The 22,806-nt window shown below is 36.9% G+C and overlaps 1 long non-coding RNA gene and 1 other non-coding gene across 2 annotated transcripts; both read left to right on the top strand.

Moving 5' to 3' along the window:
- The first annotated feature begins 28 nt into the window (after positions 1-28).
- LOC117126427 lies at positions 29-13,711 on the top strand. The gene is made up of 2 exons (XR_004448978.1): positions 29-256; positions 6,612-13,711. It is a non-coding gene; the product is annotated as an uncharacterized LOC117126427 (long non-coding RNA).
- An 8,484-nt stretch (positions 13,712-22,195) lies between these two features.
- LOC117126945 lies at positions 22,196-22,302 on the top strand. The gene has a single exon (XR_004449706.1). It is a non-coding gene; the product is annotated as a small nucleolar RNA R71 (small nucleolar RNA).
- The last annotated feature ends 504 nt before the right edge of the window (positions 22,303-22,806 follow it).

The following is a 22,806-nucleotide window of genomic DNA, read 5'->3' as shown; positions in this document are numbered from 1 at the left end:
ATCTGTGGAAGACTCTGAGAAGACATGTTTAAAAACCTTTTGAACCTTCAGACTACCAATTATACGCATTTTAAACCTTCAGACTACCATTTACAAGCATTTTAAAGTTTGAACTTTATTTACTAAGAGCATCTCCAATAGAAATTCTTCCCATTAGGATTCTTAATATATGTGTTATGTATATATATATATGTATGTATATATTGTATATGTATAACTAATTATGGAACCCCATAAGTAAGGTTCTTAAAAAAAGGTTTTAAGAATCTTTTTTTTTTTTGGTCGAACCTTTTATCATTAATACCTTAAACATTCATTACAGAGTTTCTCCTCCCTACAGGAGAGATTGAAAACACAGACAGAACATCTTTCGCAATACGGTCTGCAACATGGTTACAATTACGAGAGATGAACTGAAAAGAGATAGAGTTTAGGGAGTTGCTCATTCCCCTGATTCCATGGATGATTCCTTTGAGAGCAACCACAGAACATTGTCCTGTGAGCAGGCCAACTAGACATTTGGAGTCCGTGAAACAGACTACGTCCTTGAAACCCGACGCTATAGCCATAGATAGGCCTGATTTTAGTGCCATTGCTTCTGCCATCAAGGCTGAAGCTACAAATTGGCGAGATGATGATCCCTGGAACTGGATCGTGCCCTTTGAATCTTTTGCTATCCAACCCAGTCCACTGTCACCGGAAGAGCTGATCCAAGCAGCGTCCGAGAAACATATGAGGGCATTAGGTGGAACCTGTGGGACTTGGTGAGACTGGGCCGCTTGTGCTGCCTGTGCTGGAGTTATAGAGTCTTTAGACGAAGCAGAGTTCTTTCCCGGGCAAGGCTGAGCGGCTTGCCACTCTTTTGCTAGCATGACAGCTTTGAGGATTATCTCTGCTTCAGAGAAAGACTTATCTTCAAATAAGAATTTGTTACGGCTCGTCCACAATACCCACATAATCCAAGGGTACAAAGGAGATGACAGACCAACAGGCGGGAGATTCGTCATCCGCGTGCATCTGTGGAGTAAGTCACTCATTGAAAGGCAATTGTAGATAGTCGGAACTGAGATTGCAGGGGCGAGGTTCCAGACTTTCTTCGCTGTAGGGCAGGAGAACATAACGTGGAATGTAGATTCCATTTCTCCACATCTTTTACACCTGCCATCAGTAGTGATGCCTCTTCGCAAAAGCGTCTCACCCACTGCCATTGCATTTGTCTTTAGTTTCCAGAGGAAGTGGCGAATTTTTGGTGAGCATTTGACATTCCAAACATTTTGCTTCCAGTTGAAGGCGTCCTGCTCATAACTGACATTTAGTTTTGCAAGGATGTAACCTGACTTAGTGGTATAGCTCCCACTTTTTTCGAATAGCCAACACCTCTCATCCTCCATCGAACAGCTAGGAACTAATCGTCTGATCTGAGCCTCATAATGGGGGAGGTGTGTCCGGATCTTTTCCAAGTTCCAATCTGAGCCATCTGGTAGCAGGAGGTCTTTGACCCTGAGTTCTTCAGCTTGGACAGTAGGCGGACCCATAGGACCACACTGCTGCTCGGTAGAGAGCCAGAACTCCCTCCAAACCTTTATCTTTTCGCCATTTCCTATCGACCAGCCCAGACCTTTCTTTATGATCTCTCTGCCTGCTAAGATTCCTCTCCACCCGTGAGACGCCGAGTTAGGAGCATAGACATCCAGGATATTATCATCGCGACAGTACTTATTGAGGAGTGTCTGTCCTAGGAGTGATTCCGGGTTCTTCAAAAGTCTCCAGGTGTGTTTAGCCAATAGAGCGTCGTTAAACTGCTCGATTTCTCTAAAACCCAAGCCTCCCGCGCTCTTGGGGAGGGTAAGCTTATCCCAAGAGATCCAACACATTTTTCGTAGCTCCGGTTTCATGTCCCACCAAAACCTGGTAAGGACGGATTGAATCTGCTTGCACAACGATTTTGGGAGTTTGAAGCAGCTCATAGCGTAAGTTGGCATCGCAGCTAAGACTGTCTTTAGTAAGGTCATCTTCCCAGCGTTAGATAGAAACCTCACTGTCCATCCATGAGCCTTCTGTCGGATCCTATCTAGTATTGACGCAAAGATGTCTCTTTTCTTTCTCCCGAAATGTTCCGGCAGCCCGAGGTATTTACCTATGCCACCTTCATTGCTAATATTCAACTCTCGTTTCACCCGGACCTTGGCCTCAGCACATGTTTTCGCAGAGAACGTTACCGCTGATTTAGCTCGGTTAATACACTGCCCGGAGGCCTGCTCATACCTGCTGAGAATGGATACAAGTGTGGCGCAGCTGGTAGAGTTTGACTTCCCAAAAAACATCGTGTCGTCGGCAAACAACAGATGATTTATCGGGGGACAGTTACGGGCCACTTTGATCCCCGGGAGAGAGCCATTCAGTAACGCCTGATTACACAGTCCCGACAGTACTTCCGTACATAGGATAAATAGGTACGGGGATAGGGGGTCTCCTTGTCGTAAACCACGCGAGGGTTTAACATTGCCTTGCGGTCCTCCATTGATGAGGAATGAATACGAGACCGATGAGACACATTCCATTACCCAAGTTACCCACACATCGTGGAAACCCAACCGCTTCAGTACCTCTAGGAGGAATCCCCACTCGATTCTGTCGTATGCTTTACTCATATCGGTCTTTACCGCCATTGATACATACTTCTTCGCTCCCGACTGTCTCAAGAAGTGGAGGATCTCATGTGTAATCAAGACGTTATCTGAGATGGAGCGACCTGCCACAAAAGCTGACTGCGAAGGAGATATGAGATCTTGCAGAAGCGGTTTGAGTCTTCTAGACAGAATTTTTGCAATGATTTTATACTGTGTATTACACAACGCTATTGGCCTGTAGTCCGATACCTTCTTCGCCCCTGTGATCTTCGGTATCAGCCTCACGTGTGTTTCATTCTGTCTAGGGTGGAGGTAGGATGATTCAAAGAAACCTCGGATGTCCTTGTAGATATCATCACCAATAACATCCCAAAATGATTGATAAAATCCCGCTGAGAACCCATCCGGTCCCGGAGCTTTATCTGGATGTATGGCAAACACAGCCGCCTGTACCTCAGCCTTATCCGGGATTGAGATTAGACGTAGGTTCATCTCTGAGGAGACCTTCGGAATAAGTGCTTCGCGGACTACATCGCCGAGATTTGAACTCCCTGCCGTGAAGAGATTCTTATAGAAGGAGACAAAGGCATTTACAATCTGATTCTCATCGTAAAACGCTTGGCCCGCCTCGTCTTCTATAATGGAGAATTTATTACAGGCTCGTCTTCCTCTTGTGACGGCATGGAAGAAGCTAGAGTTTTTATCTCCTTCACTTAGCCACTGGATTCGACTTCTTTGCCTCCAAAAAGCTTCTTCCTCAGCATAGGCTTTCTCCAATGTCTGTTTCAGCTCATCAATCAGTTCAGTGTTGGGATTACTCGCTGAAAGTGCTTCTTCAAGAAGGTTTTGGTGAGAGCATATCCAGTCTCTGCTTGTTGCCGTTTGGAGCTTTGCCCATTCTACTAAGCCCCTTCGCACTCGGTTGATCTTAGTTAATACTGATTCAGGAGTATCTGACTTCCACGAGTTCTCTACCAGCTTTCGCACCTCTGGTTTAGCTCCTAAGCTTCGATCATACCGAAAAATTCCCTTTTTCTTCTTTAAATGCTGGTCGAAGTGAGTAAGCAAGGGCCTATGATCGGACCCCTCAAAGCGCAGGTACTCACTCCTAGCGGCTGGGAATAATTCCATCCATTCGACGTTTGCCATGGCACGGTCTAGACGCGATTGGATGAAGTGTGTATATCTCGTCCCTCTCCACGATAGAGAGTTGCCAGAGAATTGTAGGTCCCACAATCCATTTTGGGACACAAAGTTGCGGAAAGATAAGAAAGATCCTTCCCATCTCAATGGTCCTCCCACTTTTTCCTCATTATTTAGGAGGTCGTTGAAGTCGCCGGTTAACAACCAAGCAGACGATCGCTGAGCTCCTATCTCCGACATCTGTTCCCAGAAACGGGGTCGGTCTTCTCGGTTTGGGGCCCCGTAGATATAAGAGACAAAGAAGGTTTTGTTATTAAAGACAATCTTCGTGTCAATTACATTTGGTGAAGAGAATAGGATTTCCAAGTTGACATTGTCTTTCCACGAGAGAGCAAGGCCTCCACTAAGGCCAATTGGCGGGACTGTGAAGTGATTGTTGAAGTTGGTATCCTTGTACATCTTGTACACATCCTCGTCCTTCCGTTTCGTTTCCATCAAGAACATTATATCCGGGGAATTTTTATAACGAAATTCCCGCAGACGCCGAACTGTCAAGTCGCTCCCAATACCTTGACAGTTCCAGCTCATATTGACTAAGGAAGAGGTTTTGGACCGGACCGAAAATCCGTTCCTTTCTTCTTGGTTGGCGGGATGATCACAGATTTTGGTTGTTTTCCCTTCGCCGGAATAGAAGGAGCAGTCCCACTTCTTATCGCATCACTTAGCAGTTTCCTTCTTGGCGAGCTTTGTGTTTTTGTGACTCTCCTTCTTTTTACATTAACTCCTTGTGTTGGGCTCCTGCAGACTCTCTTCTTAGCTACCGGTAGAGAGGATTTGTTCTTCGCTGCACGCATTTCCACCGGCGAGCTCTCTCTAATCCCCTTCAATTTCAGAGGGATTGCCACATCTTCCTCGGAGTCTGGTTCGAGCAGGGGCCCCAGTCGCAGCGAGACATGTAGTCTATCTTCGCTCAGAGTCCTTATTGGAGAACGGATTTGGGATGGGTCATATTGCTCTGTGGCCGTCCTACCAGGGTTTCTTGAGCTTGAGGGTATATCCTTACCCCCCGACTTGTTGATCTCCAAGTTTTCCTCCAAGTATTGTATATTAACATCCTGTAACCTTCCAGAAGCACTATTTGCCACACCATCTTGGAGGATTGGGATTCTATCACCAGATAGGGAAAGTCTGTCCAGAGCCGATCTTCTTTCATGTGAAGGGACACTTCTTTCATCTGATTTTTGTCTTGATCTTGGAGTTGCAGCGATTTGTGGAGACATAACCTCTCTCTGAGGTCTAGGGGATGGGGTATGAGAAACGAGCGAGTGCACCGTTTTCGATTGGGAGCCCGTCTTTGATCCTCCCGCTACAGGTCTCCATTCACTCCTTGAGGGAGGGTTGTTGTATCGAGAGATAGATCCTCCATGTGATCCTGAAGCCGCCTCCCTTGTAAAGGAAAGTCGTTCTTTAGCAGTTGGGCGTCGAGTTGCTTCCATCTCCCTTTGGTTGCTTGTCTGATAGTTTGGATCTTTCCTGGCTCCATAGGTGAAGCGGAAGTTTTTGTCCTGTTGCCAATCAGGTGTCTGAGCAGATGCTCTCTGCCATGAGTTGGAACTTGCACTACCATTAATCCAGGCTGGTCCAGTTCTAGGTTGTTTCTTTTCTACTTGTCTTCGTCTATCAGCCTCCAGTCTTTCTCTAGTGCGGTTTTGCGAGATTCCCATATTTGGGGTTTGTGTTCTCGCATTTACCTGCGCTCTTAGTGCTGGACAGTCATTCCGATCATGAGAGAGTGAGTAACAGATAAAGCAATGTTTCTCCAAGTTTTCATATTCCAGCTCCACTTGCTTTATCTCTCCAGATGGTAGACTAATATCCAGGTTCATCTCAAGCGGCTTTAAACCATTAACCCAGATTCTGATTCTTCCATTATCCACATCGAAACCTTCCACTGGTCCTAGCGCATCTCCAATTGTCTCTATTGCCTTGTCAGACCAGTAGTGAAGGGGAATCCCATGGATTTTTATCCAGAAAGGTATTAAAGCTGGGAAGAAATCTGAGACAATAGGCTCCCATCTTTGTAGGATTATCATCCATTTCTTGAAGTGATAAGGAGCCTTTGAGAGAATTGCTTGCAGATCTTTCTCAGTTTCAAACTTGAATTGGAAAAGGTGTGGACCTAAGTCTCTGCCTGTTATAGATCCTGACTCTTTCCAGTGTTGCAGGAAGAACTCTACCAACGCTCTTGTCTTTTGTATCGTTAGATTTGTAACCCTACCAATGAGCGTTAGTCTGTTTTCCTCAATTAGAGCTGTCGTGTTACTTGCAGGAATTTTTATCGGTGGCCTGCGAGACCCTCTAGATGGACCCGAAGTCCATTTTTCCTTCTCACTTCGCGAGTAATGATGAGCCATAGTAGGTCGAGTAACTCACCACCAAATCTCGTTACCAATCCGCAGTAAACGGTAAAACCCCAACCTTGGGTATATCCTCAGAGACGAGGTAAAACTGTAATAAACAGTAAGAAAACTAAAATGCAGACAGAGTGGTCATGTTCCCTTCTGGGAGACCACCATAAATGCTGTAGTTAGTGATACAATCTCCATTCCAGATCTGCTTTAAATGACCCATTAGATCAGTAAAGTGAGACCGTAGGTGAGATGATAGAGCTCCGGAGAGCTCGTTGCTGTAGAAAAAACCCTTGCCGGAAAAGTAGTTGCGGCGGTTGTACGGTTAAAGACGGTGGAGGAAGCTGAAGATGCGGTGGTAATTAGGTAAAGTCAACTCTCAAAGTCACCTCGTAAACTGTGTCTGGGAGAAAATGTTTTTTCGATTTAGGTTTTAAGAATCTTTAAGAACTTTTATTTATGGGGTTTCACAATAATTGTGGATTCCACAATTATTTATGCAGATATAATATATACATACATATATATATATACATAATATATATATTAGAAACCTCAATGGAGAGAACTTCCATTGGAGATGGTCTAACACTTCTAACCTTTAAATTAACAATTTTGACATATCAGACCTTGAATTTTTTTTCCAGCCAAAATATTGATGACATTGAAATATGACGTGTTAGTAAGTGATGATTGGACAAAATAACTAGATAAATACCGATGATTAAAATTATAAATTTCTAACTTTAAATATAAATTTGGTAAAATTGAATTTTAATTTATTTTTAGTACTCTAACTGAAAATAAATTATAAATATATATATTTTTTAAATATACATTTCATCGATATTTATCTAGTCATTTTGCCTAATCATCATTTATTGACACCTCATATATTTCATGTCATCCATATATTGACGGGGGAAATTTTTCCAAGATTTGATATGTTAAATTTGTTAATTTGAAGATTGGAAGTGTTGATGATAAAAGTCCAAAGTTTAAAATGCGTGCAAATGTGAGTCTGAAAGTTTAAAATGCGATTTTCAAAAAAAAAAAACAAGTGAGTGTTTTTAGAGAAGACATGCATTTTCCTTATTTCAAATTAATATGAATTTTGGATATTAACCATACTTTAAAATTTTGAGATTTGATTAAGGTCGAGAATTTTTTTTTTGTAATTTTGTTTTACAGTTACAGTCCAACCAATTATCCTCAATAAATTTTTATTAACTAATAAACTGAAAATTAAATATAATACTTAAATTTATCAAAAATGCACTACAAAAAATAATAATAACCAAATAGACAACAACATATTCTAAATATCAAATTTTGTGTTTGAATGATTCTGCCTGTTTTTGATCAACATAATTATGTAATGATTGTAAAAAAAACGTTGGTCGGTAAATCATTTTGTTATTTACATGGCGAAAAAGCTATGAACATATGACATTCACATTGTGTCATTTTTTATTGTAGTAGTTTTCATTACATGATCACATAAGTATCTGGATATTGTTTTAGGTTTTCTGCAAAGAAAAAACTTTCTAAATGATTTTTTTTAATATAATTCCGCAATATCGAAATCTCACATGTCATTCTTTGAAATCGTACTTAACCCTTAATATAAGACATCCATATATTAGTAACCTCATGAATTTATTTAATCTCTCACATGTCTGGTTATTAGTAACTTTATTTATTTAATCTCTCTATATCCTCGTGTAAGACAAATTGCTAAGCAGCGAAATAAAATAAATCCAGGTAGTTCCATGCTCAGTCTCCGATCAGACACTAACACGTAACATTCTAAATAATTTCATCATTCAGTAAAGCAAAGCTAATGGCTAAAACTTGTGTATCTTGATTCTTTAGTGTATGCATATATATATATATGTGCGCGAATATGTGATTAGTACAATTACAATATTCCTTAAGGACCAGGCTTAGCTAAATCAGCAAATGGCTCTCAATGATCTGGGGAGCCATCGTCCCTTCTTCATCGTACGAGTATTCTTAGTCGCGTCCAGGACATGACCGAACCGAAGGTCACTGAACTCTTTAAAATAATCCTCACTTCCTTAGACTTACCATTTTAAATATTATTTTTAGTTGAATCCTCGTGTAAATCATAAATTCCCTATCGATAATTAAGATATCTAAACATCATATACAAATACTTTTTTGCACTAAGTTTCGTTTTTTGTATTTTGTTTATAACAAGGATAGTTTACGGATCAAACCTCAATGCAAAATCCTTAGACGTGTACAAAGTCGGATAATCACCAACTCAACTAAAAAAGGTAAGCCAACGTTTATTGATTATATAATCAAATGAAGGTTGCGACAAAATAGTGTGATATCCAGTCTACTCTTCAGCACTAAATATGTTTCTTCTAGAACTATCCGATAAGATATAGAGAAATTAAATGAAAATGGGCCGGGTTTCTGGTTATACTTGTTTGGATCTGGGATTTTTTTGTTGGATACGTAAATAACTTACAGTTTTTAGATTTAAAGGACACTAGGTAAATGCCTGCGATTTTGCAGGTTTGAATGTTTTGTAACAATATATTTATTATAATTTTTTAAATTAAAATATGTTTTTATCATTATGTATTTTTTGTTAAATATTTTTCTAAGAATAATTGTTTTAAAAAGGGATAAATACGTCTATTTTAAATACTTTTTGATATTTTTATTGATAATTTTACTAAAATTAGTTATATATAATATTCATGATTCAGTTTTAATAAAATTACTTAAGTTTTGAAAATATATCATATATACTGAAACTTTTGAAATATTTTCTATAGTTTAGACATACTTGATTCCTAAAAATTATTTTATGAAGCATTATATATATATATATATATATATTATATAAATCACATATTTAATTACCATAAATAATTTTGTGCAATATATTTAGGTCGTTTGAATAATAATAAAACTGGTTCTAGAACTTATTTTCTTACTCATAAAATAAAAAAAAATTGAAAATCATTAACAAATCAAATTATAATATTATTTTTCAAACTCTCTATATGATTGACACCTAACAAAAATTTAATTAAGGGATTTCTTATTTAATATAAAATTAAATTTCAAAATAGATTTTATAAATTAATTTATAAGCTTGTATAAATGACTTAAAACTTCTTATCATAATTTAAAACATATGATGAGCTAAGATAAATAATTTTATAAATGTATTTATAATTTTTATAAATGATTTATAAAGCTTGTATGAATTTTATTAGACATTAATAGTTATTATAATACTTTATATACAAATATAAGTCTTTATATGAGAATATAAAATCATTATATCAATTTTAATAAAAAACACTGTTTATTATTTTATGTAGTTTACAAATATATAAAAAATTGAGCAAACATTATTATTCTTTCTATAGTTTCAACAAATAGTTACCATAAATAATTATTTTAAATATTATGTACATTTTTGCAAGTGATATTAACTGTTTATAAAATAAAAACAAATAAAAATTAGAATAAAATAAATTAAAATTAAAATTATCGAACAATCAATTTATAACAATATTTTAAGATTTCATAAATGATCGACACAAAAGAAAAAATATCTTAAGTGACTTCTCAATTAATATATAGTAGGATAGTAGGATGAGATTTAAAAAAAAAAAGATTTTATAAGTTAATTTATAAGCTCTTATAGATGACTTACAAACTCTTATGATAATTTTTTTTGATCAACAAACACTTATGATAATTTAAAATATACAATAAGCCAAGATAAAAAATTTGATAAATGTTTTTAAAGATGATTTATTTAGCATATAATATGAACTTTAGAAGATGTTAATAGTTATTATGATAATTTATATAAAATATAATGCTTTTAAATAATAATATAAAACTATTCTATTGATTTATATAAACTGTTTGTTGTTTATTATTTTATGTATTTTAAAAATATAAAAAATTTATCTATATTAAATAATATCGACCAATCAATTTATAACAATTTTTTAGAATTTCATATATGATCGACACATAACAAAAACTCTCTTAAGTCACTTTTCAATTAATATATTGTAGGATAGTAGAATGAGATTTTAAAATAAATTTTATAAATTAATTTGTAAGCTCTCATAAATGACATACAAACTCTTATAATAATTTAAAATATACAATAAGCCAAGATAAATAATTTGATAAATGTTCTTATAGATGATTTATAAAGCATGTAATATGAACTTTAGAAGATGTTAATAGTTATTATGATAATTTACACAAAATATAATTCTTTTAAATAAGAATATAAAATGGCAAGTGATATTACATACTGTTTATATAAATTAATATACATTATATTAATTTATATAAACAGTTTGTTGTTTATTATTTTATGTATTTTATAAACAATTAGTTACCATAAATCATTATTTGTAATATTATGTAAATTATTTGGCAAGTGATATTAATTGGTTATAGACTTACCTTTTTTAGATCTAAATAAAATAAATAAAAATTAAAAATTATCGACCAATCAAATTATAACAATTTTGTAAGAGTTCACATATGATTGGCACGTAAGCAAAAGTCACTAAAGTGATTTCTTAATTAATATATAGTAGGATTTGCTTGCTATCTAAATTAAAGTTTTTTTTATAATTAAAGTTAACTATAAAAGAAATTTATATTAGGAAGGGTGGTCCATATTAGATTGTTTTTACCTCTTGGGTCGGAATAAGAAATTAATCCTACTTTGGAAGTATTTTCTATTTGGCTTAACTAGTTCAAATAGTTTAATTTTACTTATACTCCCTACTTGGCTTGCTTGAATCAAATACTCGTTCAATCAAGTAATTAATTTTCTATAACTTTTTATCAAATCAATATATGAAAAATTAGGGATTCCCACCATGTGTCATATACTAAGTAAAACTAATTTTCCGAACAAAATTAAATAAAAATGAAAATTATCAGCTCGTTTTGTCTACACATTTTTTTTTTATTATAGTTATATTTTCATAAGTTAAGTTCTTATTTTTCCTCTTTTTTTGTTATTTATTAGAAATATTTTATTTTTTCTTTTCTTAATATTAGTTTTTCTGAAAATAAAACTTATACTTTAGTTTTTTTTTGGTAAAACACTTTACTTAAGTTTTACTTTAGCAATTATTTTTATTAAATTTTATGTTTATTTATTAACAACTAAAATGAATAAATGTTTATCTGCGAGCGCGAGGGATACAAAAGATATATGATGTGCAAGATGCGGAACCGATGAGGAATCGATAAACCATATGTTTTTTGAATGTCCTCCAATACTACAGGTATGGGCTTTCTCAAAGATACCATCAAATCCAGATATTTTTCCGACAAGCTCTCTCTCTTCACAAACATGGATCATCTTTTCTGGAGAGTTTTCTCGCAGATTGATCATCAGTTTGCATGGATACTATGACACATTTGGAAAGGAAGAAATAATAAATTTTTTTAGTAATCTGGATATTAATCCTAGGAAAATGCTTAAATTGGCAGAAACAAAATCAACACTCTGGGCTGAGGTACAAATATTGAATAAACAGAGGATAGTACCACACGTTGAGGTTACGACTCTACCGTCAATTTTAGGAAGATGGTGTTTCACTTATGGTTCCTGGAAAGAGAATGATATTTTCTCCGGACAGGGTTGGCTCAGCACTTTAGAAGGATTTGATGGACTGATGGGGGCGAGGAATGTTCAGGCTAGTCTCTCTCTTCTTCATGCGGAGATGGAAACGCTACTCTGGGCAATGAAATGTATGAGAAACTTACGTCAATTGGTGAAGATGGTTTTGGAACCAGAAGAATGACCAGCTTTTACAAGTTATTTAGAATATATTAAGATCCTGAAAGAAAGTTTCCTCCAATGAAAGATCATCTATGTACCAAGGATGCAAAATTCAAAGGTTGATAGCCTAGCACACAATATCAGGAAGCAACCGTCTTTCGTCGTTCACTTGGATCAAGATCTCTCGTTTTGGTTCACAGAATCAGTATGAATCTATATAATTTGATGCCAAAAAAAACTATTTCTCAATTTTTTTACTCAATTATTTAAAATAAAAATCTAAAACCTTATAAGAATAATATAATTTTAAAATTCTTTACTCATATTTTCTGGTGAGATCACCCATTTGTGAGCTTATACCAGAAGGGAAACTTGGTCGGAAACCTCAATATTTACATAATTTAAAATTATTAGAAAAAATACAATCGATGAAAATGTTGTTTAAAATAGGTCCAAAATTATTACCAAAAATTGGCTACTAATTGTCTGAAACATATAAGCTTTCTCTGAAGAAATATAATCAGGCCTACGTAACTTTCTCAATTTAATCTTAAACAAATCTTTTTGATACCTTTGGAACAACTACTTCTAGTAATTTACAAACAACCAAAACTTCTAAGCCAATGTTCCTCCCAAACTTGAATTTGTCTGATCCTTTTCAATTATATCTATAGTTATAAATTGAGATTTGTCAAATGCACAATCCTCCATAGAATAATCAAAACCTCATTGAAGAGAACTCCACTTTTTGAAACATTGAGTTTGACTTTTGACTTTCTCTCTTCTTCCTCCCCAATCATATATGAATTGCAAGATCCTGAACCACGACCCATGTTGTTACCTTATGTCTAGCCCTATTTTATTTAGTCTTCAACTCAACAACATGAGTCATGGTTCAAGATTCTGCAGTTCATGTATGATCAGGGAGGAGGTAGAGGGAAGGTCAAAAATCAAACTTAATGTTTCAAAGAATGGGTTTGTCTTCATCGCGGTTGATTATTCTAAGGAAGATATGTATATGTCAAACCTCAATTTATCATGATAGATTGAACTCAAAATCCAAGTGTGTGAGGAACAATGGCTTAAAAGCTTTTGCTGTATGTAAGGTACTAGAAGTAGTTGTCCCAAAATGATCCAATAAATAATTTGTCCGAGATTAAAGTGAGAAGGTTTTATAGACCAGAGGATATTTCTTCAAAGAAGGTTTATGCTTCGGACATTCATAGCCAACTCTTGGTAGCAATTTCACGCAAAAATACTATTTTGTAAAGTAAATAGGATCATTTGAACCTGTTTTGAACAACATTTTCATCGATTGAGATTTTTTTTTTGTAATTATTAATTATGTAAATACTGAGGTTTCCACAAAACTTTTCTTTCTAGTATAAGCCCACTAATGGGTAATTCACCCAAAAAATAAATCTGATTTAAGAGTTTAAACTATATTATGCTTATGTAATAAAATTTTACATTTTTATTGTAGATAGTTGGGTAAAAACGAAAGACAGTTTTCATAATATCAAATATTTAATATTATAAATTTATAGTGTACATAAAAATTATTATTTTTAGTTTTTATAATAAAGAAACATAAACTAATAAAAATAATTGTTAAAGTAAACTTAAGTAAAGTGTGTTACCAAAAAACAAAATCTTAAGTAAAGTATAAGTTTTATTTAAAAAAAATTAAGAAAATAAAAGAAAATTCTATTAGATAGCAAAAAAGGAAAAAAAAATAAAAATTTATCTGATAAAAATATATAACTAAAATCTTAAAAATTTGTAGAACAAAATTAAGAGCTCAAATGTAAGTTGAATGAGACACTACTCAACTTAAACCAAAAGAGATGATAATTTTCATTTATATATACTTTTGTTCAAGAGATTAATTTGATTTACCATATGGTACATGTCGTAGATCCCTCATTTTTTCATATTTTTTCCGGGTTGTCATCATCTTTTTCCCAGTTTGGGTTAAGGGCTTCCAACATGCCGGCAGACTGCAAAATCATTGCACTACCGAATTGAGACCGAAGAAAAGAAATTCCGTAAATTGACTGAAATCTTTTTTTAGCAGATTCGATAAAGTTACACAAAACGAATTACGAATAAAATACTAAAAAAACTCCCTTAAGTAAGTATAAGTTTTATTTTTTTAAAAACTATTAAGAAAATAAAAAAAATATACCTGATAAAAATATAACTAAGACATTAAAAATTTGTAGAACAAATTTAAGAGCTCAAACTTAAGTTGAATGAAACACTACTGAACCAAAACAGATGATAATTTTTATTTATATATACTTTTTTCGGGAGATTAATTTGACTTACCATATGGCACATGCCGTAGATCCCTCATTTTTACATATTTTTCCACCTCCTGGTTGTCATCATCCTTTGTGTTAAGGGCTTCCAACAGTCTGGCAGACTGCAAAATCATTGCACAACAGAATTGAGACCAAAGAAAAGAAATTCCGTAAAGGAAGTCCCTTTACCTCTTGTGGTAGTGTGCGCAGCAGCCGATGGTTCCCAGGACGATCAGTACGATCAGTGCCAATACAACAATAAAATATAGCAAACACCGTTACTCTTATAAAAGAGTTGAACTAAAAAAATTGATTTCCAAGACTTCAAACTCTTAAACAAAAGATAAAATAAATGTTGCAGGGTGAAGCTTCTCGCATATATATAAAATCTGAGAATGTAAGAATAAAGATAACACTTTCACGTCAATGCATGCGTTACTACGTTCCGTTTAGTACCATTCGTCACTGCGGAAGAATGCTATCGGTTAGCTTGGTGAAGACGAACTATTTGGGACGTCTCACTTCTTTAATGCGCCTTTGTAACTAACTATTTTTCATTTCGATAAAATTACCAGTTGTGTTAATTCTTAATTAGAGGTTAAATATTTCAGGGAATGGAAGGTTACTCAAGCTCCGACACGTTTTTTATATAATTTTGAACATTCTCCTCAGCAAGCTATAGATACATAGACCAGTTGGATGAATATCAGGCGGAATCAAAGTTGCATAAAAAGAATCAAGACACCATATCCATATCTATGTCCGTGTACACAGAAAGAACAACAAGCCAAGTGAAGAAGAGTAATGAGGCAGAAATAATAAACACAGCCCTAAGTAGATTAGATCAGTGGTTTCTCTGCACGACTGGCCAACTAAGCATCTTTGGCTTGGTCAGCCTTTACCTAACCAACTCAAACATCTAATCAAACAACGGTTTTTAGCATTTTCAAAATCTATATTCTGTATTTTAGAACATATTTTAATAGTTAAGATAAGAATCCAAAAATTTGATAATTCTGAATTTCAGAACAGATTTTAATAGTTTAGATAAACTAAGCCTCCAAACTCATACATTTGTACACAAGTATTAATGGTACATATATTTTTTCGTAGCTACTAATTTAACTTCTGTCTACCTCCCTTTTTTGCTTGGGTCTAGACTTCTTAAAGATTCTGAGGAAGTTCATTCGTGTTTTTATTATATAATGTATACTCAACTTGTAACATATTTTTGTTGGGTGATATATTACTCCACAAAAAAAAATACAATGTAATTTGGAAAAGTTTTAGGAAGCAATCGTTGGTTACCTGAAAAGGAAAAAATGGTTGATCATCTTTAGGCAAAGATTGAAGCTCACTTGTAACCAATTTAGCACAAGATGGATTTGGATAAACCAAATCTCCAAGTTCCTCCAAAGTATACTCACTCTTCGCCACTACAAACCCAGCTCCGGCACCATTACAGTCAACATCCAGGCTTCCAGAGCTAGGGTTCAGGCGAATTCTCCCGGCCAAAAACTCATAAACGTCCATTGCTCTCACCAACGCCTTTCTCAGCATCTCCGCCACAAACTCCGGGGAATAAGCTTTGTTTTCTCGGAATAAATGAACCGTTTGGACATCGAACTATCGAAGTTGTAAACTTGGTCGACATTGAACAAGGACATAGATTTTCTCTCATGGGTAAAGGTTTCTTTAGATGGGAAAATGAGTAATTATTCTTTGATCATCACTTTGAGATCGTGAAGAAACAATGATGATTGATCTCTCACTCTATCTCTCTCTACTTTAATTTTGTTTGAGAGGAGTTTGTGTTGGGTTTGAAGCTTAATCTCTATTATATAGACTAACACATGGTGAGAGATGGTTATTAGCATATAAATTATGGTATGAAATTATCCATGGTTAGTAGTATGGATCCCATAATAAATGTGTGTTTTTAAAGCATAAGATTTGATACCGTAGTTAGAGAAATCGGCTAATTTCTACATTAACAGAGTTCAACGTCCCGATCAATACATGCACATATGTACATGCACATATGAGTTATGCAAATACATACATGAATACTCAGTTAATTTAAATTTAATATACTAACTAACAAATCCAGATTGCTGAAAAAAGATCCATATTTCACATAATTTAACCAATTGTCCGTGAGTTAAAAGTGAATCAAATGTAACAGAATCTGAGCTGTATGTCATGTACAGCACATGTTAGGTGGTTTTTTAAGTTTTGAATAATTATTAAATTAATAGATACACGATGCGTATATGCACAGATACAAATACATACATGAACACTCAGTTAGTTCAAATTTAATACACGAACTAACAAAATCCAGAATGATGACAAAGAAAAAAATCCATAATTTACATATATTGACCAATTGTCCGTGACTCAAAAATAACGTCCGAGTTGTCTGTTATGTACAGTACAAGTTAGGTGCTTTTAAGTTTTAAATAAATAATTATTTTTTTGTTTTAGAAACTTTTAATCAAAATTAAAATTTCATATATTATTTATATATTTTGGAATTTATAAACTTTAGTTATTTATTTTCAAAGTGCACAATAAATTATTTTAATTAAAATAATTGAAATTTAGATGAGAACAAATGATCAAAATTGTAATATTAATTTTGCTATAACTGCATATTTTAGTTTTTAATCTTAAATTTATGAAAAATGGTGAAATTTTATTTTGTGATGTATAATATATTTAGCGTTTGTGTTTATGAAAAATATTTGGAATATATTGCAAACCTTTATAAAAATATTCCATATATCACAACTCGGGATATTACAATTCACCTCCTCTCAAAGAACGCAATATCCTCGTTGCAATACAACGACAGGTTTCAAGACACCTCTCAGATCAGAATCGAGATGGCTAACCAGCTCTGATACTACTTGTAACAACTCGACCGCCCACGGCTAATGGGCTACCCACGCCCGTTCTTTCGGGCAGTGGGCCTTATCCCGTCCGATGGACGGTGCGTTAATATTTCCAAGGCCCGAAAGTTATGTCTACTGACCCTGCAAACACCACATGACTTTCCCCGTGTTTTGGCCTCACTCGCATGTATCACAAATAACTCCCCGATAGGTCATCCATCATTTCACTACTCCAGCCCACGCACAATTAATTCTGGAGTTTTAAACGGATTTCTAACGAAAAAATTAAGTCAACTTTGATGGCATAGTGATATTACGTGTATACGCACACCAAATAACCTAATGTGCACACTACCACAATCGAATGGTATGTCGATGTAGCACTTTAGGATCGAATCCACAGAGACCAAATCTTACACTTTATCTTTATGGGATCAGAATCAAGCTAAAACAATATGGGGGTTTTAAAGTTGAGGAATCGTAACAAGCAAGTAATAGATTGAATTAAAGTTTTCAGATGATTAAAAATGCTAGCCTAGGGTGGTTTGATCGGGTGTTAAACAAGTGTGAGCCAAACAATTATTCAAGTTTAATTAAGAGCAAGTCTAGAACTCGGATCACTCAAGTAGAACAGCCCACTGTCGTGGTACTGCTCCCTATGCTGATCGATCTTGATACCTAAACTCTCGTTTGGATCAAGATGCGACAGCAAGCAATAGAGGTCAAGTCCGATATGTTCACAAAACACCCTAACATCTACTTTCGCTGGTTAGGGATGCAATGCTCATTCAAGTTATGTCTAGCAACCTATAACACTTTTGATGAATAGATTAAACCTAGAATCAGGCCCTAAGTGGTTAACTTGATGCAAGCCTTAAGAACAACAATGAATGAAGACAATCGATTTATAACTTATTTATGTCAAGCTCACGGATCTAACACCCTAATACCCTAGACTAAGCAAGCTGATTACTCAGCCATGGAGCAAGAAAACACAGAGACAGAGATATAAAGCAACATGAAATATGACTGAAATAAAGTAATAGGGTTCAGGGGGTTCTTCTCAAGAGTGTAGAGATCCTTCTCCCTTTACAATAAGCAAATCTCAAGTCTCCAACTCTAAGGTCTGGTTCCTTGTCTCCAAAACAGCGTAGTGTGATCAGGAAAAACAGAAAAAGAAGATATATCAAAGCCACAGGCGGCTGGAAGAGAAAGATGAGATGATTAGGGCAAATCCCGTAATGACTTGTAGTTTCCTTAAAAATCTCTGCCGCTGGAACACTCACTCGGAACAGTCACTCGGGTTGCTCCGCTATCCGGAACAGTCATCAAAACTGTTCTGCGTGAAAACCACCAAATTGCATTGTTTTCTGCCTCTTTTGTTCCAGCTGGTCCATCTCCCATCCAATGCAACTCCAGACCTGTAATGACTCCAAAAGGACTAGGAAGACTCGATAAAGACTTGAAAACCAATTTAAAAGCATATATACAAGATGTATAAAACACCATATATCAATTCCCCCAGACTTAGATCCTTGTTTGTCCTCAAACAATGTCAAGTATCAAGAACAGGGAGAAAGGTTTGAAAGTGTGGGAACTCTCCTATTCTCAGCAACCATACTTTAACCACGAATCTCTGAACCATACAAGCAGTAAAACTAGGACAACACCCTTACCGGAACCCCACTGACTGCTGTTCAAAAATCGGCTCCATACTCTTCATCTCAAACCTGAAAAAGCAACACTATCGAGACAGAACTCCCTACATTCATTTAAGAGTAGCGTGAGCTTCTCATACAGGCATCATTCAGGGTAGACGGTCTAGGTGTGGAACAGGCTATTTAATGGTGGAGTTAAGAGTGTTTAGGGGCTACCATTTCATTGAAGAGGATGCATGATATCACACAAAATGGCAAGAGAGGATAGATCCATTGATGTCCACAGCCTCTACTCGTTTTTGCTCTATCTGGTGCGACTGTTCTGATGACGGAACAGGCAACTGATTGTTCTGCTTTCCACTTCCTCTACAATTTCTTCAATACTTGGTACCAACTTCTTGCTAGACCTTTTCAGTGGCTCCATGTTTCTTTTCTTTCTTCCCCTTCTCCATCACATTAATCTCGTTTTTTTTTTTTTTTTTTGAATACTGATATGGTGATGTGACGAAGAAGGAGGTAATACATGATCGTTCTGAGTGCCACTGGTGGTTCTGATTTCGCGACCATTCTGGTTCTCCACCCCTGCTCTTGCGCAGTTCATTGGTTATGGAGCGGTTGCTCCCTTAATCTGTTTGTTCTCCTTTATGACATAATTTCTGCAGCAGTAACGAGTAGGAGGCTGCGTTGATCCTTTCCTCTCCGACCTTTTTGCACATATCTGCACATATGACACTGAAAAACAAATGCATGAAGGTGGAATAAAGGCTAAGGTGCAGGGTGGGAACTAGCTAAAGATGAGCTAGCCACTCAGGATCAGCAAGATGGATAAAAAGGATAAGAAGTCCTGAGTGTGTTCTCGTTTCCCTGATCTAATGCCCATAACAAGAAGAATTTCAGTCAAGATTAGGTTCAAGTAAGGTGGAGTTAAGTCTACCCAGTGTAACCTGATCGGCTGAGAACTTCTGGAGAATCAAGTGAGATATGTCAGGGTGTTCCAGGTCCACATGTGTGTCTTTCGCCACTGCTAAGGTCACTGAATAAGATAACTAAAGCACGAGGTGGTTAGTGATCAACACGGAATAAGGTCCTAATTCCCACAAAATTTTGACTGACTCAATAAAAACTGACTCGAATTGACCCAAAAGAAAAACAAAAGAAAGAAACGAGTTAGTAAACGACGAAAACCCTCCCCCAGACTTACTTCACAACGTCCCTGGTGTGAAAATAAATCAGAGAGAAGGTGAAATCAAGAATAAACATTTTTTTTTGTTCGAGATACTTACCTGGCGCGGAGCAGCCTGACAGAGCAAGACGCGGTTGCTCCGGTAAAGGATGCTCTGGAATGAGAGCAGCCAGCTGCTTGCTCCAGTCAAGGGTCTCGGATTTTCTGATTTGTGACCTGAGACTCAACAAACTAAAAACAAAAATAAGTAAAAAGAAAATCCTAATGTTAATGACACTCACCAATGGGTTGCCTCCCACCAAGCGCTTGGTTTAAGTCTCTAGCTTGACTTGGTGACTGGGATCAGTCGGGTTGAGCAGGAGGGCTTGTTCCAAAACAAGCTCCACAATCAGACATGTTCAGCTTCAAAACTCTGCTCAACAACCCTTTCACAGCAGCTTCCCCTTTCTCCTTCAGCTCATGTGTGAGAATAGCTCTGACTTTAGAGAACGGTTTAGAGGTACCTTTGCACTTTACCTCATACTCAATGGAGTTCTCATCACACTTGAGAGGTATCAAAGTCATTGTAGGATCTCCCTTGACCCTTTTCTTCTGGACTTTCTGTTTCACCCTTGAATTCCCTCTGATTTTAGTAAGATCGGTGCATGGATCTTCATCAGATAACAGCCTGCTCTCACCCTTATCACCATGCTCCTTCTCTGGAACAACCTTCAGCTTTTCTACATCAAATACTGAGATGCGAGAGGCGTGTGATGAGGAAGATCTGGTGGGTACAGCCTTGTAGAAAACTTTCTTGTTGATGTTAGAGAAGCAGACTCTCTTGTTGGGCATATCGATGGTTGCTCCAACAGTAGCCATGAATGTCCTTCCAAATATTAAAGGCATCTCATGATCCTTGTTCATCTCAACAACTTGAAACTCAGCAGGAACAATGCATTCCCCTACTTGAACATGAAGGCTGCGGATGGTTCCATATGGGACTGCTCTGGAAGAGTTTGCAAAGGTCAGGGTCAGCTGAGAACGCTCAACATCAGCAATACCCAAATCGTCTACAATAGCCTTTGAGACGAGATTCACACAAGAACCAGAGTCACACAGAGCATCCTTGAAGGTTGTTCCTGCAATGGAGCATGGGAAAACAAACTTTCCAGGATCATCAACCTTAGGCAATACCTTCAATGCTGGTGTAGACAGTGCTTTGATATAGAGAACCTTGATCTCCTCTTGAGTCTCTCTACAGTGTTTAAAGAACTGGAGCAATGGACGAATCTGCAGTGCATCTTCAAATGCAAGTTCTTTAGGAAGCCTTCTCACCACCTTGTTAAAACCTATCAGCTGCTCTTCACTAATGGGATCCATCAGATGTCTAGGTGGAATTGGATAGGGAACCTTGGAAACATATACTCGAGATGGTGGAGTCTCGGCAAGTTCGCTAGAAGCAGTCACTCCAGAGCTAGCAGACTGCTCTGCTCTCTCTTCTGCGCCTGGAGCAGTCTCAGCGAACGGATGCTCTATTGCATTACAGTGCTCAGTCCTAGGATTTTTATCAGTTCTTCCAGGGAGCGTCTCTTGTTGCCTCTTGACACTCTCAGTTGTTTGAGCAAGCTGAACATCGATCTTTCTTATGTGGATTGCAAGATTGTCATACTTGTTATTCAGCTCAGTGAACCTGTTGCCCATCCTGGTATCCATTTCTGTGGTTACCTGATTCAACGCCTTGGCCTGAACCTGTTGACCCTGCAACAATTGTTGCATCATCATACCCAGACCCTTCAGCTCATCTGGTTGATTGTTCCCGTTAGCTGGAACAGCTTGCTGATTGCTCTGCGGTTGTCGCTTGTTCTGGTTCTGAATATGCCCAGCCGTAGCTTGCTCCATGCTGAAGACGTGCCCTTGGTTGTTTTTCAGTAGCTGATCAACCTTGGCAGTCAGCTCATCTATTTTCTGGGCGTCAGAACTGTTCCCTTTCATGGAGCAATCACTCTCCTCTTTCTTATTAGCTGAGCTAGCAGCCATGTTCTCAATCAGCTTAAACGCTCCAGCAGTGGTTTGAGTCATGAAATCTCCATTGCTCGCGGAGTTTAGAGCACCTTGGTATTTCCAGTCCACTCCATCATAGAAAATGTCCAGGAGATGATCATCATCAAATCCATGGTGATGACATTCTCTGCGATAGTCATTGAAGCGCTCCCATGCGTCGCAGAAAGGCTCATCAGTGAGCTGCTTGAAGGAGGTGATCTTGTTCCTCAATGCAGCTGTTCTCGCCTTAGAGTAGAAATAACTGAGGAACGCTTATCGGACCTGTTCCCATGAAGTGAGAGAGCCGGTAGGGAGAGAGTTCAACCACCGTGCAGCTTTTCCATCAAGAGAGAATGGGAATAACATGCACCTGATGTAATCTGGTGGAACACCATTAGCGCGAGTGAAACTACAGACTTTTTCGAAGCTCTCAATATGCTCCATTGGAATTTCTGTAGAGAGACCAGAGAACACCTTTCTCTGTACTAGACCGATCAAAGCAGGCTTGATCTCGAAGTCCTGCCTGGTGCAGAGTGGAGGAACAATGGCAGAGCGCGTAGTAGGGATGTTACGCGGAAGGTTTCTCTGCCCGATTGGAACAGTCTGCGCCTGTTGTTCCTGCCGCGCGAGAGCAGCCTGTTCAGCAGCATCCTGCTGAGCCTGGATGGTCTGCTGCATTTGTTGCATCTGCTGCTGCATGAGTGCCATAGCCGCAGCGAGATCATCCTGATTGGCGTG

Source organism: Brassica rapa, chromosome A07 (assembly GCF_000309985.2).
Source record: "Brassica rapa cultivar Chiifu-401-42 chromosome A07, CAAS_Brap_v3.01, whole genome shotgun sequence".
Classification (NCBI taxonomy): Eukaryota; Viridiplantae; Streptophyta; class Magnoliopsida; order Brassicales; family Brassicaceae; genus Brassica; species Brassica rapa.
The sequence above is the reverse complement of the archived record's forward strand: the minus strand, read 5'-3'. Positions and strand labels throughout refer to the sequence as shown.